The sequence below is a fragment of the Netta rufina genome, assembly GCF_964035555.1.
Source record: "Netta rufina genome assembly, chromosome: 3".
NCBI lineage: Eukaryota > Metazoa > Chordata > Aves > Anseriformes > Anatidae > Netta > Netta rufina.
In genome coordinates, this window is record NC_140125.1 from 66879997 (window position 1) to 66897339 (window position 17343).

The window sequence follows — 17343 nt, forward strand, 5'->3', positions numbered from 1 at the left end:
AACAACAACAAAAAAAAAAGTGCAAAATCATGTAAATGTCTTTATCCATTTCTGATGAATTTCACTTTTTGTCATTCTTGTTTCTCAAAGGAAATATATATATATACATATATAAAAAAAAAAAAAAAAAAGACTGCTCATTTCTTGCAAACAAGCTCATTTTTATTGGAAGGGCTGCAATCAGAGTAGAAATTTATGGCTATGAAAGCAGATGTCTGTAAAAGGTTGTTAATAGCACCTACCCCAAGTAATAAGAAACTGGTAATAAATCTGTTAACTAAATGGTAGCCCAGCATGTTCTCTGTGAGTATGTGACAGAGGACCATCCTTAGGACACCAGTCTCCCAGTCTCCTGTCAAGGGCCTGTTCTCATGCCATCTTAGAGAACTGACAAGTTGGGTCATCTGAATATCACCTTCCAATGTTTTTAAACATTTGAATTTCTTTAACCTTTAACTCTTGAATGTCCTAGATTTCTCGTGATAGCCAACTTATGCCTTGTTAGCTTGGTTCTTTTTTTAATTTCTACAAAATCCTTACTGCAGTCCTAACTCTTAACTCACTGAAAGGTAAACCAATCCTGACTGATTTATTTTTTTTTTTTTTTCTGGAACATGTGTGGTACTGTTTAGTGAGACCTTCAGTTTAAAGCATATTTCTATTTGCCTATAAAACACTCTCAAAGTTAAATGCTTTTGGTTGAGCTCTTTACCAAGCTTTCTCAGGCCATCTCCTGTTCTCCTCTTTCCCTTTTTCATCTCTAGAAGATTTCAGTCAAAATTAAATTATTTCACAAAACAAAGCAAGTGAAATATATATATATATATATATATATATATATATATATATATATATAATGTTTGCAGTATACTAAAGAACCTTTTCATTGAGCAGGTCATGTGCTTTGCTTGATTTTGATTCAAGAACCTAATTGACAATAAAAAGTGAAACTTTATCTCATAGAGATGCCTCGTGTCATCCCTGCAAAGATCCACTGGTCCACTTAGATCTCCTCTGCATTAACGATTTCCACACACATTTCCTGGCAAGCAAATGCATGGTGCAGATTGGGGCTGCAGGATAATGACGGGTCTTGGCAATGTTACTTAAGTGCCCACAGAGATTTGCCTTAGGGTCCACTTCGGTAATGCTGGCTAATTCATACAGCCCCCGCTGTACCCATCTCACCATGGTGTGCAGGAGAGCATGCTGCCCACCTTGCAGAGCTGCTGCATGCCCCCAGTACCCAGGGGTTACGCCAGAGGCCTACCTTGCTTGTACAAAGCCCTGTGTAATAGTAGGTGCTTGGTGAAATACACTTGTAAGCTTTTTAGGTTGGGCAATGTTCCAGGCCATCAGCTGTAAAATGGAGGTAACTGTACCAACCTGACAAGGCCAGCCTCAGAGGAAAGGTCCCTGTCTTGGCCAGGCATTCAGCACAGAGCCATAAAGCAAGCAGGGCTGCGAGGCCCAGACATAGGCCAGGGCTCACTGCAAGGGCACAATCCACTCCAGGATCACAGGTGATGATGGGGAGTGGCTTCCCTGGAAAAACATCTCAGAGGCCATTTCACGTAAAGGCTTTGAGTCTGCCTGAATATGCAGGAGAGCTGCAGGGACAGTTCTAATTCTGGTATTTCCTCACTGGGATCAGAGACAAGCTCTGAAAAGCCTAAACAGAATTAGCCAGGATTAGTCGCTTTTATTCTCATTTCATATTTTTGGAAAACCGACAAAACCCGCAAGCCTTGTCTAAAGCAGGATTTAGCAGGATTTCTGTCTTCTGCCCATACCTTGGGCCCACGGGCCCCTCCTGCCAACCCCCACTAGATGGCACATGTTCCTGTCCTACAACCACTCTTAGGAAAAACTGACATTAACAGCCAACCTCCGTAAACCATCGCAGTCACAAGCATCCACAAAAGTTGCCCTCACGTCTGAGGCAGGGGTGATCTGCCTGGATGCAGGCTCATTGCACTTTTTTGAGCAACTGTAGTGTTATTTATTTTGCAGATTTATGCACTGCGGTCAGAGACGAGCATGGGAGGTGCATGACACCCAACTGCCTTCCTCCCCTTAACTGACCCCCACTGATTTCCGCAGAGCTGTTTCAGGAACACGGAGTTTTTTCCATCAGAAAGCAAGCCACGGGACTGTTTACTGCAGAGAAAAGATTCAGGCAGAACATAAGGTTGTGATACTGTTTTTTTATGTGCTTCTAATTGTTTTTCATTACTGAAATTAAAGTCACCCTGTGTGACGAAAAGCAATGGTCAAGGGCAGAAATTCAGCTGCAACTGCAGCCTGACAGTTAAACAACAGTAACTTAAAACTGCCACAACTATTAAAGAGGAATTAAGGCTTAACATGATTCCTGCCTTACTTCCCCTTTGCCCAGAGGCTCAAGTAGTCAGCTGCATTCCTGGTACAAAAACAGTCGCCATTTCCTCATGGGAGGGAAGCAAAGTCACATCCCTATTCCACCCCTCACACTTACTGACTTCCAGTGGGAGCCCTCAGAAAGCAGGGGTTTGAGTCTATAGCAAACAGAAGACTCACAGAAAGGGAAGGGAACCAGGAGTCCACTTTCTTACTGCCTAAAGCAAGAATATACCAGCTAGCAGAATAACACAAGCTTTCCTTTCAAATGTGATATCCAACAGACACTTAGTGCAGAGGTAAAGACTGCTAAATAGCCTGTCTTCTGCAATGGATGTGATGAAAAACCATACCACTGACACTGTCTCCAGCCACCCTGGAGCAGTTGTGCAGGAGTTGCACAACTCAAATAGTTAAGGGCCTCACTGTCCCGAGGAATTATGATAGGCTTCCTTTTGGGAGGCACAGAGAGGCTGCACAAACAAAAACCAGGATTCACAGAAGCCATTGGTCTGAGAGGAGGAGTGTCTAAATTATCCAGAAGAAAATATTGTTTGAAAGGTTATAGGCTAAATCATAGCACTCACTTCCAGCTACTTAGAGGACAGGAAAGCTACAAACGTTTTCTGCTTAGATTCAAAGCTGTTAAAGCTCTACCAAGGTACTGAAGCACTCTACCAAGTATTTCAAGCACACACAGTCCTGAGAGAAGGAAGTTTGTGCATTACCACCCTTCTAGACATGAGAGCAGCAGTGAGCACACTCACCAGGAATGTCAAAAACCTAGCATCTGCTCTATCCAGTTTTGGTTATTTGGTAATTTGTACATCCTGCATGCAAGAAAAGCAGCATGTTTCTTGCCAAAGATATTTTGATATGACATGATGTAATTAAATATTCATTGGCTCAAGCACGTGAGAAGAGCTCTAACATCCATAGTCACGTTATTCAGCTGGGGAATCCTGAATGTCCATTTGCAGCTGCAGCAAATAAATGCAGTCACCCTTTAACTATATCAGCTCTATCTAAGAATCAGATGTGGGTTTGTCAGGATGCAGAGTTTCCAGAGGAGAGGTTGCTTCTGCAGGTGTTCACAGGGCAGGGACATTGTTAACCTCTGTCTGCTTGAGACTGCACTACAAGGGCATCCTGTACCATTACAGCCACTTTCAGCATGGTGGTACACAGTCAGGGTTATTAATCAGCATGCCGTATTCTGAGCAATTTACTTTGTTTTCTTGGAAGAATAAACATGGGAAGCAAGATACTTAGCTCATTCATTGATTTTACCAATAATACTGTGATTTCAGAGACCAGCCCTGACAAAAACTGTCCCTCTCCTGAGGAGCAATAGAGAAATGGGTTTGTAGAAATGCTGCTGGACACCCAGAGACTGGGACAACAGCAAGACAAGGGGCAGTGAGCCCTCTGATGGGAGTTTAAGTACTTCTGGTCAAACAACTTGAGAGCTACATTTAGGCCACATTCCCATGGGCACTCCGGAGGAGGTGAATAATAGATGCTATCAAGTAACTGGGAAACCTTTCAAACCCATCCGCTTTCTACTGTTTCTTCTATGTGGCCAGATGGGAATTTTAAAATTACATAGAACAGAAACTGTCAAAAATAACTCTCAATTGGTGTATTCCAGGAGGAACTGCTAGGATAAGAAGGATTACTTTACTCTACTGTAAGATTGGATACAATAGAGATAGACTGCCCTTAACAATATCTCTGGTGGGTACTAATGTGGATATAACTAGTAACAGCTGGATGAAAACTTCTGAAATGCAAGGGTATGGTGTAAGCAACTAAAAGAAGACATAGTAATGGAAAAATAAATCCAGTAAGAACTAACACAATGAGGCAGAAAACAAATAGGTCTGTTGGCTCCAGCTTTATTGATCAGAATAATCTTTATAAGTATTAAATCAAAAGTATAAGTGCAATTCCTCTGAATATCAAATATTAAACATGCATACAGTGTTCTAAGGGTGACAAGCATAGGAACAGAAAAGTGAAAAGGTGCAAATGAAATATAGGAAAATAGCAGTAATGGATCAATCAGTATTAACAGCAAAACTTCCTCATACTAAAATGATGCAGCAGTTTAGTCATGGAAAGATGTTAAATCTAAAGACTTATTATATGTATCAGGTATTAAAGGGAGCAATCTCTGTAAAAAAAAAAAAAAAAAAAGATATATATATTTGAAAAGCAAAGTACTTTAGCCTATAGAGTTATCAGTAATATTTGATTTTATTATCTACTGTATTGCCACAGCAGTCACTAGGTGACAGGTTAACACAATAAAATGCAGTAACAATTTTCAATGCATTTTTCTCCATAAATCATTGATATATTTTCAGCATATCTAATATTTACATCACTTAGGCCACATACAGTAGAGTCTGTGTAGATGCCCGACATTATAATCCAAGGTAGCTACGATTATTTTCACTTGATGAAAGCATTTTGTGTTACCACACATATTTCCGTATCTTGTTAACAGGACAGAATAGGTGTGTGCGCGCGCATTTATTTCTTAGTTGTCCCATAAACTTGTTCATAAACAAAGAAGGGTGCTATTTTCCTTCTATGAATCTATGGGAAGCAAGTCTTTCAACTGATTTACTCCTGTGCCCAACAGAAGCAGGACAAGATTTTAGAGGTTTTGGTTACCTCATCTTAAGGCCACACTCACAGTAGAAAACTCAGTCCTTGGTGATACTGGAGTCATGAAAAGTCAGGAAAGGTTTTGCATCTACAAAGTATAGGAGAACTGGCTTTTTTGTTCATGTACAGAAGATCTCAATGAGACTGCAATAAATCTCTTACCTCACTGCATGAAAGTATGACTAGCAAGGATGCAAGTAGCTAGCACAGCTTCTCTGCCATTATACAGCACACAGGTTAGCAAGACAGCCAACAAGGCTATTTCTAATCCACCAGGTCACAATCAGTCTTCTACTGTGCTCAAATGAATCTATAAAAAAAAAAAATAATAATAATAATCTACTGAACCTAGAGCTGAAGTCTGTTATGCATTGTGCACCAGGCACCTAGCAGTGATGAGAGCTCCCATCCTGACCCGGTAATGCACAGCTCACAAAGCATCTCAGCTCCCAGTTGTCCTACCCATCAAGCTTGTGCTGAGCAAACCTTCCAAAGTTCATTCTCCAGTGAACTCAAAAACCTGTTTTGTCAGGTCACGAAAGAGAGGTGGCTTCTCTGACAGATTTAATGGAAAACCAGAGCAAATGGCTTTTACACTCTTCATATCAACTGTCAGAAATGACCAGAAACTCACCTTTTAGCATTAAAAAAAAAAAAAAAAAGGCAGAAATGCAAGTCATTTGCCATTATCCTTTATCAATTCAAAACTCACTAAAGAAAGCTGTTGGAAGAATGATCTATTAGAGTTGGTTAAACATCGTCTGCAACACAGTAGTTTTTCTCTCATACCACAGGAATCTAGTTCAGGTACCACGCAGGTCAGCTATGATACCCTCACAAAGGGCTCTTCACAGGGGCTATCTAAACAACTGCTGCTAGCTCTCATTAACTTCAGCATTAAGTTCATCAAAAATCATGTGCCACTTCTTTGTAAACAATTAGTATTCAACATGACACACTTTTTCTATCTCTACATTTCTGGGGTTGAAAGTCAGATCTTTTGAAACAGAATTGATTAGTGTTCCCACATGGTACTTGACAAACATCAGAGAAGTATATCACACCAACACCACATATAATCAGACAACATTGCCAGTTACCTGAAGGTTTACCACTCAACACTGTGTAAAATTACTGTAAAAGTAAAATTACTGGTAAGTAACATTTACTGTCTCTAACACCAAAATCAAGTAGAAAACCATCATGATCCAGGAGCTACTGCTTTGCAAGGAGGTCAGGTGCTAATAATATGGACTAGGAACCTATCTCCTCTTTGGGATCAAACTCTCATTGATGGTCTATCAGCACACCTAGGTTCTATTTATGTGTTCTGCTTGGGAAGGAAGAAACACAGTCTGGGGATGTCCTCAAAAACTGCAGACATCTGGACAAGTCATGAGAACTACTGGAGGTCAAGAGAACTTCTTTAGGCCTGTCAGTATTGACTGACTGGTCTGAGTTTGTTGGTTTGTTTTTAAAGATCATTAAGAGTAATTGCCCGTGAATCAGCTTAACACCTGGGATGGGAGAGAGACTGCTTTATTAGAACCATCATAAGAGAGAAGATGATGGAAACTTTCCTGACAATGGTGCACCAAGCTGCATGGTTCAGCCAACACACTGGAGGGAAGGGATGACATCCAGAGCATCCATCTTGATGCCATCAAGACCTTAACAGTTTTGAGAGGTGGGCCTGGGCAAACCTTACAAAGTTTAACAAGGCCAAGTGCAAGGTCCTACACCTGGGTCAGGGCAATATCAAGCACAAATACAGAATGGATTGAGAGCAGCCCTGAGAAGTACTTGGTGGTGTTTATTGATGAAAAACTCAACATGAGCTGTCAATCTGCTCTTGCAACCCAGAAAAACAACCATATTCTGGGCTACATTAAAAGCAGCATGACCAGCAGGGTGAGGGAGATTATTCTCCCCCTCTGCTCTGCTCTCATAAGACACCACCTGGAGAACTGTGTTCAGCTCAGAGGTTCCCAGCATAAAAAAGGAATGGACCTGCTGGAGCAAGTCCAGAGAAGGGCCATGAGAATGATCAGGGGGCTGGAGCACCTCTCCTATGAAGACAGGCTGAGGGAGTTGGGTTTGTTCAGCCTGGAGAAGAGAAGGCTCTGGGGAGACCTCATTGTGGCCTGACAGTGCCTAAAAGGGGCCTCCAGGAAAACTGGGGAGGGACTGTGTCAGGGAGGGTAAGGACAGCATAAGGAGTAACAGCTTTAAACTAAAAGAGAGGAGATTTAGGTTAGGAGGAAATTCTTCACTCAGAGGTTGGTGAGGCACTGGCACAGGTTGCCCAGAGAAGCTGTGGATGCCCCATCCCTGGAGGTGTTCAAGGCCAGGCCGGATGGGGCTCTGAGCAACCTGGTCTGGTGGGAGGTAGGGTAGGCAGGGGGGTGGAATTAGAGGATCTTTAAGGTATCTTCCAACCCAAACAGTTCTCTGACTAATATTTAAATTGGAATTATGATCATGAACACAGATCTTTAGCTGGGATTTTCCCCTTTTCATATCTGAGATATTAGGCTGTTATTTTTATACTCCAGAAGCACAAATCTGTATTTAATGATATTTGGCAGTTTTTCAGTGCAGCACTTTACTTCATAGTGCTTTGGCAACATTAACCACATTTTCAAGGTACAGAATAACAGCTGAATAAATTGATTGACATATTTATAGAGTCATGGGCAGTTGGGAAGAGGGGAAAATAGGCACATAGCTGCAGTTCTTTCTTTTGCGGTGAAACAGAACTCTCACCTTCATAAAACTTCAGCAAGCAGCATAAACAAAACCAAAACCTTTAGATGCAACAACAAGAATAGCATAAAGCACAAGAATACAGATCCCTTTACTATGTAGATAGTACTGGAACAGGAGTTGCTTACTTTTTTTTTTTTTTTTTAAATGATCTATGCTATAGGAGATAACATACCCCCAGCAAAATGTGGACAATACCAAATCAGAGGAGGAAGTTGATATGAATTATGGCTGAGTTGCTGTTCAGAGTCTAGATGGGCTGGAGAAACAGGATGATGGGAACCTCATAAAATTCAACAAAGGGACGTGCAGAGTAGGCCAGAACAACCCCTTGCACTGGTACAGGCTGATGACCACTGATGAGACACTGTCTTTGTAGAAATAATCCTGTGGATCCTGACAGACAATAAGCTGAATGTGAGCCATCAATACAGTCTTGTGTGGAAGGAGACCAATCATATCTTGCCCTCTGTTTGGAAGAGCACTACCAGCAGGTCAAGGGATGTGATGTTTGCCTTCAGCACTTGTGATACTGCATCCAGAGTCCTGCTGTATCCTTCTTATACTCTGAAGTTTTGGGACTCAGAATTCAGGAGAGACCTTGCTAACCCAGAGTGAATTCAGCCCAGGTCATGGGCTGGAGCATTTGTCCTGTGAAGAGAGGTTGGCAGAGCTCAGCTTGTTCAGCCTGCAGAAGAGACAGCAAAATTTCACTGCTGCCTACAGTCACCTAAAGGCAGGGGGTACCAAAGACTGAGTCAGACTATTCTCTGAGTGAAGAGTGACAGGATCAAAGGCAGTGGGCATGCAGCAATAAGATAAACTCAGAACCTGCGTACAAATTTCGTTTGTTTACCATAATGGTTGTCAAAGCCTGGCACTGCCCCTTAGAGGCTGTCAAGCCTCCATCCCTCAAGGTGCTCAGATCTCAGCTGAGCACAGCCCTGAGCAACCTGCTCTGCTTGGTCCTTCCCTGAGCAGAGCGTTGGACTGTACAACTTCTGGAGAGTCTTTCTAACCAGCATGGCCTCTGCATCTGTTAGTAACCTGATGATCTTCACAGCATCCTTTTAAGGCACAGGTATATATTAGTATGTCAAACCAGAGAGGCTGAGGGAGACCACATGGAACATGATGGTGATATATTTGGTATCAACACTGCTTAACGGTTGTTCTGAAATAGTCACAAGCATGCAATTAATTAAACATGCAATTATAATGGTAGCAACTGCCAAGGAGTTTGAGTCTCCTACTAAAAATTTTGTGTGAGCTTTAATCATGTCTCCAAGAGGGGAAAAAATGAAGACTAAAAATAAAAAAAAAAATAAAAAAAAAAGACACAAAACAAGGTAACAGAAGATGCACCCCAACTCAAATGACTGGAAAGTTTCAAATATTTTCTACCCAGTGGTAATGCTGTCATATTCTTCTAGATAAGATTCATGATGCCATTGTAATTAGCCCTTAAGCATAACCTATTGATTTCAACAATTTTCAATTACAGCCACTTATGAAACTTCTCAAGTTAGATACAATTTTGTTACATTATTTTCTAACAAGTCCATGCTTCATAACCACCAAGGTGTGTACAACAACACAAAGAACTCCACTGGAAGGCTTACCTATTCATCACATGCTTGGAACATAAATTACTGTTTATAAGCTCTCCTTGCCTGGCAAAAAGAGAGTACAAAAGGTGAAATTACAAGTAATATAAAACCATTGGCTAGAAGTTATAATATTGTACAAAACGTGGATTTTGAGGAGTTTATTATTTCACTCTTGTATTTTTCACCACTGTGAAGCACAACTATTTAGCTGATGCTTTAGAAGTGCCAGAAGAGTTTTCAAAGATATATTGTCTGTGCATAACAGTAAATCATGCCCACAGAGAAACCAACACACTTCATAAAAAAAAAGGTTTATTTTCCTTTGAAATGATGATATTGCTAACACATTCCAACTTGTTGCAAAAACCTTTTACTAACTCTCCTCTTCAGAGGAACATATTCTAATGCATTCCAAAAGCAAAAGCTTTTGGAGAAATATATATATGTGTATATATATATATATATATATATATATATATATTCATATTTCCTAAACAGATTTTTTGATTTTTTAAGCAGGTTGTTAGGGGGAGATTTGTGTGGCTGTCTTACCACACTGAATGCATTTAATTCTGAAATAAACAACTATGGGAGTCAGATACCTTCTGCAATTCATCAGCTATGAAGTAAGTCAGTAGAGAGCAGAGATAGCAGCGCATGTCCTTGACCAACCTTCATCCACACTTGCTGTAGCACTGAGTAGACCTTTGCACATGAGATATCACTCCTACATATGTGTGGTGGAGCAACTGATTCCTGTCACTACAGAGAGCTGTGTCTTGTTGCTCTTGGCTGAGAGGAAGGAAGCCCAAGGCCTGGAGGGGGCCATATCAGAGCAGGAAAGTAGTCACTGGACAGGAAGATACTGGAAAGAGCATGGAAAGACTTAACTCCCTCTCTCCACTCCAAGAAAAAACAATATTACAAACAAAATAGAAACTGGCAACCCAAGCTCAAAACATGGACTGGGAAAAAGACATTTCCCACATCCAAACCAAATAATAATTTCATGTAATTGATTCATTCTTTCAGAAAGAAAAATAAATAAAGCTCATCCTTACTTCTTACCAAAACTCCCTCAAATCCACGTGAAAAGAGAAAATACATTATGTCCTCTCAAAGGCAGGGAGAGGAGAAGAAAGCAGAGCCCACATCCAACAGGAGCAGTCAATGGCCCTCAGCTATACTTACATCCTCAGATGGCTTTCCAGGGGATGTTAATGAACAAGTGCATCAACAGCTACCGTAATGGTAGCCACTGGTGGTGGCAATGCACTGATCTAACTCTTTAAGAAGTTTCAGAACTTGTTACTAAATCTTTACTTTAAAAACAATTAGTAAAGTATATTTTTCTAAAAAGATAGTACAAGAATTAGGATTGTTTACCATAAAGAGTATTTATCCAAACATCAACGAGAATTAATCAATTTCATTCTGATATCCTGGTGATATTTATTTTCATTTGAAAATATAGTGGGAATGTTTAGTTTGCTTTTTATTTGCCCCATACTACAAGAACATGTTTACCTGGAAGTTGTGCATGACAGCTATGACTGATGAGGTTTGGGGTACGAACACACTATTAGCTCTCTATCTGAATGTCATTTCTTCTTGTGGGTACCACAGCTAAGCTGCAGGCTTCCTGGATAATGCAGAGATATTCATTCTAATAGTGCTGCGAACTGGGAGCACCGATGATTTTGCTGGAGGAAACACCAACACTGAACACAGCCATCTTCCTCTCAGACAGCAATATTCTCCAGAACCTTCCTGTTATGTCTTCTGCTGTGCCCCAAACACCGGTTACTGAAGCTTTGACAAATCAAATCAGTGAATGTTATACAACAGTCTGCTAATAGACAGGATTAATCATTTCCTCCTGTAGCTTGTTCCAGATATATCTCAGAGGTAGCAGTCTCCCACTGCAGACATTTAATTAGGTCAGTTTGGGGCTGATTCTCTTATGAGTAGCATTGAGAAAGGCAGGCGTACATGACCCTCAGCTAGCTGTGCTCAAAGCCCAGGTTTTGAGAAATGGCTTCCGTGTGGTCAGCCCAGCTGCACTCAGTTTTCTGCCAGACAGACTGACTCTGACCTGGATTAATCATTGTGCATATGCTTTTGGCCATATACAGCAAGTGTGAACAAGCTAGCAGCTGTCTTTTGATCCTCTTTTATAGGTGGTATTAGACCTTGCAGGATGATGCATTGCTTTCAAAATTTTTTTTTAAAACCTTTTGTTCCTACATACACGTGCAAAGCTTGTAAATGCCATTCATTTCAGATATACATTCACGATAGCAATTTTAACCCCCTGAGTTTATCTCCAGCTTCTAAATTAAACCATAAAAACTCCTCCCGTGCTGAACTTAATCATTCTCCACTCCAAAATGCTTACGTGCATACATATATGCACACTCACAATATTGAGAAACTGTATTTTCAAGAGATGCTGTTGCAAAGCTAATTCAGCCAACATCATCTGAAATGATCCTGGCATCTAGGGATAATAAAAATTTGCTTAACACCACTAAAGCTGAAGCTATGTCAGTTGGTGTCAAATAATATTGACACCTTCTTCCATATGGAAAAATTTCAGGTTTATTTCTACTGATATACAAGGGTTAGACTTCTCTTTTATCTGCACAGTGAGAATCTTACCCTGAATGGTATCTCAAGTGTGTTTGGTTCGTTTGTATTCCAATATATTTAGTATAACCTTTCAGACAGTGATTCAGCAAGGCAATGTAACTTTCCAGATTTATTTGATCTGTATCTTTGAAGCAAATAGTTAAGCTGCCTGTCTCAGAAGAAAAATAAAACACTTGAACTCTTGCCTTGGTCCTAATTTAGAGTTCTGTTTGCATGTTTGTTTTAGCATCTTCTGGGAACATTCTGTCTCCTCAAGAGCTATTCCACCAACATAGAAACACAATTTGATTGCTTTTTTATTTCTGAGGCTTTGTCAACTTAATTTTCCTCTCAAATATGCAAAATGCAAGGATATAAATTATGCTTGGCATTATAAATGCATATGGCCAGAAATAAAAAATGTCAGCAACTGTTATGCTGCCACTATATGTGAACAGAGTATTTGGCCGCTAAATGGCATGTCAGCTTGACGTTTTTTAGAAAACTTGAAAGTCCACTTTTCACCTCCCTAATAATTTTCTCCAAATGACCTAATATCTGTGAGACATAAAAACTAAGTGCAAACTCACATTTTTTGAACTTCTTGCATTTATATGCTTCGGTGTTAATCATGCCTCATTGAAGTTAATGTTATTCGACCTTCTCAAATTAGTGCTACAGGAAGGCAAAGGGGGCAGTTCTTTGGGTTTTGACAGTCTGACCAATATGTAGAGAGTCAACTTTTAAATTCTTCACTTCCGTTATAGTCATATCAGAGTACTTTATAGCATGCAAGAAATTTGTCTTTATTGACATTATGGACACAGCAAACATCTGTCAGGACTGAGCCAGAGAAGCATTGTCCTGCATAGCAGAACATATTTTTCTCACTGCAGAACCACATAAAACCTCACTATAGGGAGAACCACTTGCACAAACACATGGGAGAAAATAATTTGTTACCTAAGGCTTAAACTTCAAACAAGAAGCTGCTTGTGACAATCAAGCTGGGATGGATGTGCAGGAGGGTTGACTGAAAAAGGAGAAAAGCCACAAAATAAATACATTCTGGACCACAGTACCACGTTTGCATTAGATGTTCTTAGATGTCATCCTCAGGGTAATCTCAGTGATAGTCTGTCAATATGAGATCCTTGCCTTCCAGCTATGCCACCCTCAGGGGCTGATCTATACCAGCCCAGCACACCAATGCTACATTTACGCTACCACACCAGAGCTTGTATAGTTTTAATCACTTATTTTCTCATTGTTGAGCAACACTTACTGGTCTCTTGAACTTAATGCTAATTCTGGAGTAATAAAGTTAAAGGCAGTTAAGCCGTCTCTATTATGCTGTAAGAACCAGCTTAAGCAAGCTCAGCACACGTCTTGCTTTCAGCTACCTAATAAAGAATACCCATGTGCTAGATGATGGTAAATCAGGATGTGATAGAAAGTTGGAGTACTTCAAAGACAACAAACTTCTTTCGCAATAAAGCACAGCTGGCTCTCACCCAGTGATACTCCAGCTCATGCCAAGTTCCACAAAAATCACAAACCTGATCAAGTATCACATACCAAGAATCAAGTGACAGATTTCCATGGAGTAGACAGCAGCAACAATACATGCCCATGGAAAAAGCCATCCAAAGTAGCAGCTTCTCGTGTGAGTGGTGGGGGAGGAGAAGAAGAGGAGTTCTGCAATGTAAACAGCTTTTGCAAATACATCAATATTTAAAAGTAGTAAAAATATGTAAAATAGAAGGACCAGGACTTGGTCACCCCAGAATACAATGTACTTTATGACTGTATGAAAGACTACAACATTATTTAGTCAGTACAGTTGTGTTAAGATTTTTAGAAATGTAAACATCCTTGATGCAGGAGAAATTCTGTGGTCAGAAGTCTGTTGACATAATGAAATTGCAAGGGATTTAGACTTAACAAATGAGCTTAAAGTTGACCTACCACCAAATAAGCTTGTCTTCCCTCTTGTCTTATTAGATAAAATAACCTGGGTGAAAGATCCATACTTGTTCACATATTTACTCTCTTGGTGGAAATAAGCCAGTCACACTTCTCTTACCTTTGTAGGTCTGAGCACTGTAACATCTGACAGAACCAGCTGTTCTCCATTCCTCTCTTCTCACAGGTTTTTCCTGGCAGAACACCTAATTAAGTTTTGCTTGGATGCAGTTTATGTGGTATTGAGTAAACAACCCCATGTATTTACTAAAGTGAAAGAAAAATCCCTTTGTCTGGTTGGATCATACTACTCAAATCACAGCTTGGAGCCATCACTATACCCCATATAAAATTGCAGAAAAATAAACATCCAAGGCCTGATGGACGATAGAAAACAATAACAAGTATATAAATTTAGCCAAGATAAAGGAATATATTGGAAAACGGATGAGAAAAATGGATTCTTAGTGGCCATGAGCATTCACTAAAGAAAAAGTTGGACTACATCATAATCAAAATAATTTTAAAAATCAATTGTGATTTCTGGGACAGTAAGTCCAGTGTCTCTCTCATTAAACCAGTAGCTTGAATGTCTGTGAAAAAAAGCAGAAAAGATCTAAAGCAGATAACAGAGCATGCTGTAACTGAAATCTGCCAGTTTATTGCTAATATAGTGGAGAAAGCATTTTCTAGAGCCAGTGGAACCAACTCCTCTAAAGATCTGTCATTCTTCCTCAAGAAGAAAAGAAGAAAGATTAAGTGGAGGAAAAAAAAATAATAACACTCCTGGAAATGCAGTGGTATATTTGTCATAAAATCTGAGGTCTCTGCTTTTCCCTTTTGGAGTCAGATATAATTAATTTTTTTCTGGAATGCAGTGAAACAACATAAAGAAAAATAAAAAGCAGGTAATGGTAAAAACAGGAAAATAGCAACAGTTGAAAAATTCTAGCTAGTGCCTTATTTAAATAATAATAATAATAAAAATCTGAATATAACCAAAGAAAAAATGTGTAAGACAGGGGTGACCAAGCTTCAGGCAAGCGATACAGAACCAGTTGATGTTAAGTGTACATTTGAACTAATGAAAACCAATTTCAAGCCACTTACTCAGGGAGCTGTACCGTTTAACCTACAATGACATTTCTCCTAATTTAAGCACAAGAGTTCTATAACAAATCTCAGAAAAGATGCAACAAAATGTAATGAAAAAAATGTTGTGTTTTAAATACAACTGAACTAAAATAAAAAATAATTCTTCATGTCTGTTTGTATATAAGAGCATTTGTTCCTGCCAGTAAGTGTTTTCCTGGTTTCTTAACTGGATTCTAATTTTAGAGTTGGATAATATCATTTCTGTACATTTTGTTTCCACACTATGCAAATGCTATTAGTTTGAACAACAAAAAGAGACTTTTGTTGTCACCACGTTCCTAGAGAAAGGCGTAAGTAGAATATAAAGTCTCATTTCAGTGAAACAACCCATTTTTTACCTTATTCAGCTCTACTGAACAAATACACACCCTTCCAGATTATATGAGCTTCCTCAAAAGTTCAGATGAATCAAAGGATAATTCAATTCAGTTCAGTTATACCAAATGCAGTAGATTATACTAAATGCATTCAACTAAATATGTTCAACCTAAAACCTTGACAGCTCTGATTACCCACCTTAGTTCTCTGTTCTTGTCTTCACATATTCCTTTAGCCTCAGCTTAATTGCTAACAGTTTTTTTTAATTGGATGTCCCTCATTTCTCTTGCAGCTTCTTGCAGTGCTCTCAAAGCCATATACCACCCAGCTTCCAAACAGGTGTCAACAAACTTGAGAGCTAACTTGAATCATAGAATCATAGAATCATTAAGGTTGGAAAAGACCTTCAAGGTCATCTGGTCATCACCCTACTACCAATGTCACCCACTAAGCTATGTCCCTAAGTGCCAGGTCCAACCTTTCCTTGAACACCCCCAGGGACTGTGACTCCACCTGCATGTGAAGCAGTCAGTCCTTCACCAAACTGGGTTTATTTCTGAAACTGGCTGTACAACAAACAGGAATAGCATTCCAGAAGTTTGTAAAAGCCCACTTTGGTGGTGCATTGGTCTTAGTGTTTAGCATTGTGACTGGATTTTTAGCATCCGCATCTAATTAGAGAGTCCTCAAGCCAGGTGTCTTACAACCATCATTCAGCTTGGGTGCGGGTAGAGGAACTGATCCTGTGACATTTTAGGCCTTCTCTGGAAATACAGGACACTATACATAAGCACCAGTGTTGCTTAGCCGAGACTTGACATGGCTTTTACATCTCTCTAACCACAGAGCCCTTCTCTAGCAGGTTTTTCACTTCTTAAATGCATACCAAACCTTCCTTTTTTTTTCCTCCCTTCCAGATAAAGAGATCTAGCTACAGTTCATGGCATCATGTATTGGTAGAAATATATATATATATATAAATATCAAAATAAATAGCATCTGTTACAAATTGATTGCTACATACAGACAGTATCGGATGCCATGCCTAAAGAGCAAGAAAGACAATTTTTGAGCAGTTTATGTTGCTTTCTCCCATTCTCGTTTGGGCCTCTTGTTCTCACTGCCTCTCCACTGTTGGCACTAAAGTAATACAGCTCTGCAGTAAGCCACATCAACTGACAAAAGCCACATCAGGCAAGTGTTCTACCTTGGGCTACATCTACTTTGTTAACTGCCAAGATGAGGGCAGGCTCAGGTAATAGGCAGTATGGAGTGCAGATGTCCAGGTAATTGGCAATTATTTTTAAAGAAAGAGAAAAAAAGTGTTATTAAAGAAAGAAATTGTCTTTCTCTCAACCCATAAAACAAAAAGCACATCAGAGTGAGGATCTTGACAACATCATGGAGCACTCTGTCATTTGGATACTTATACAGTGTAATTGATAGGATATTTTTGAAATTGTCAAACAGAATTTTTGCAAAAGCACAAATTTTTGTTGAGTCTGGCATGAGTTTTCAGGGTTAAGTGTCTACTGGAATGTAGATTACACTTAATAACCTCTTATTTGCATTAATCCCTTGAGAAAAATAAATAAATAAATAAATAAATAATGATAAAAACAGATCCAGGATAGAGATAATCCAAGTGGATTAATCCAAGTTAAAGTCACTTCTGTATTCCTATAATTCCTATAATGGTTCCTGACAAAGTTTATAATCAGCTCATCATTAACTTACATTCTTAAAAATAGTTCCCATTGCACAGAGCTGCCATTAACTGCACATGACGAGGAAGGTAAGCCCTACAAGAAATCTCTGATCTCAGCGAAACTGCTCCCTAAAC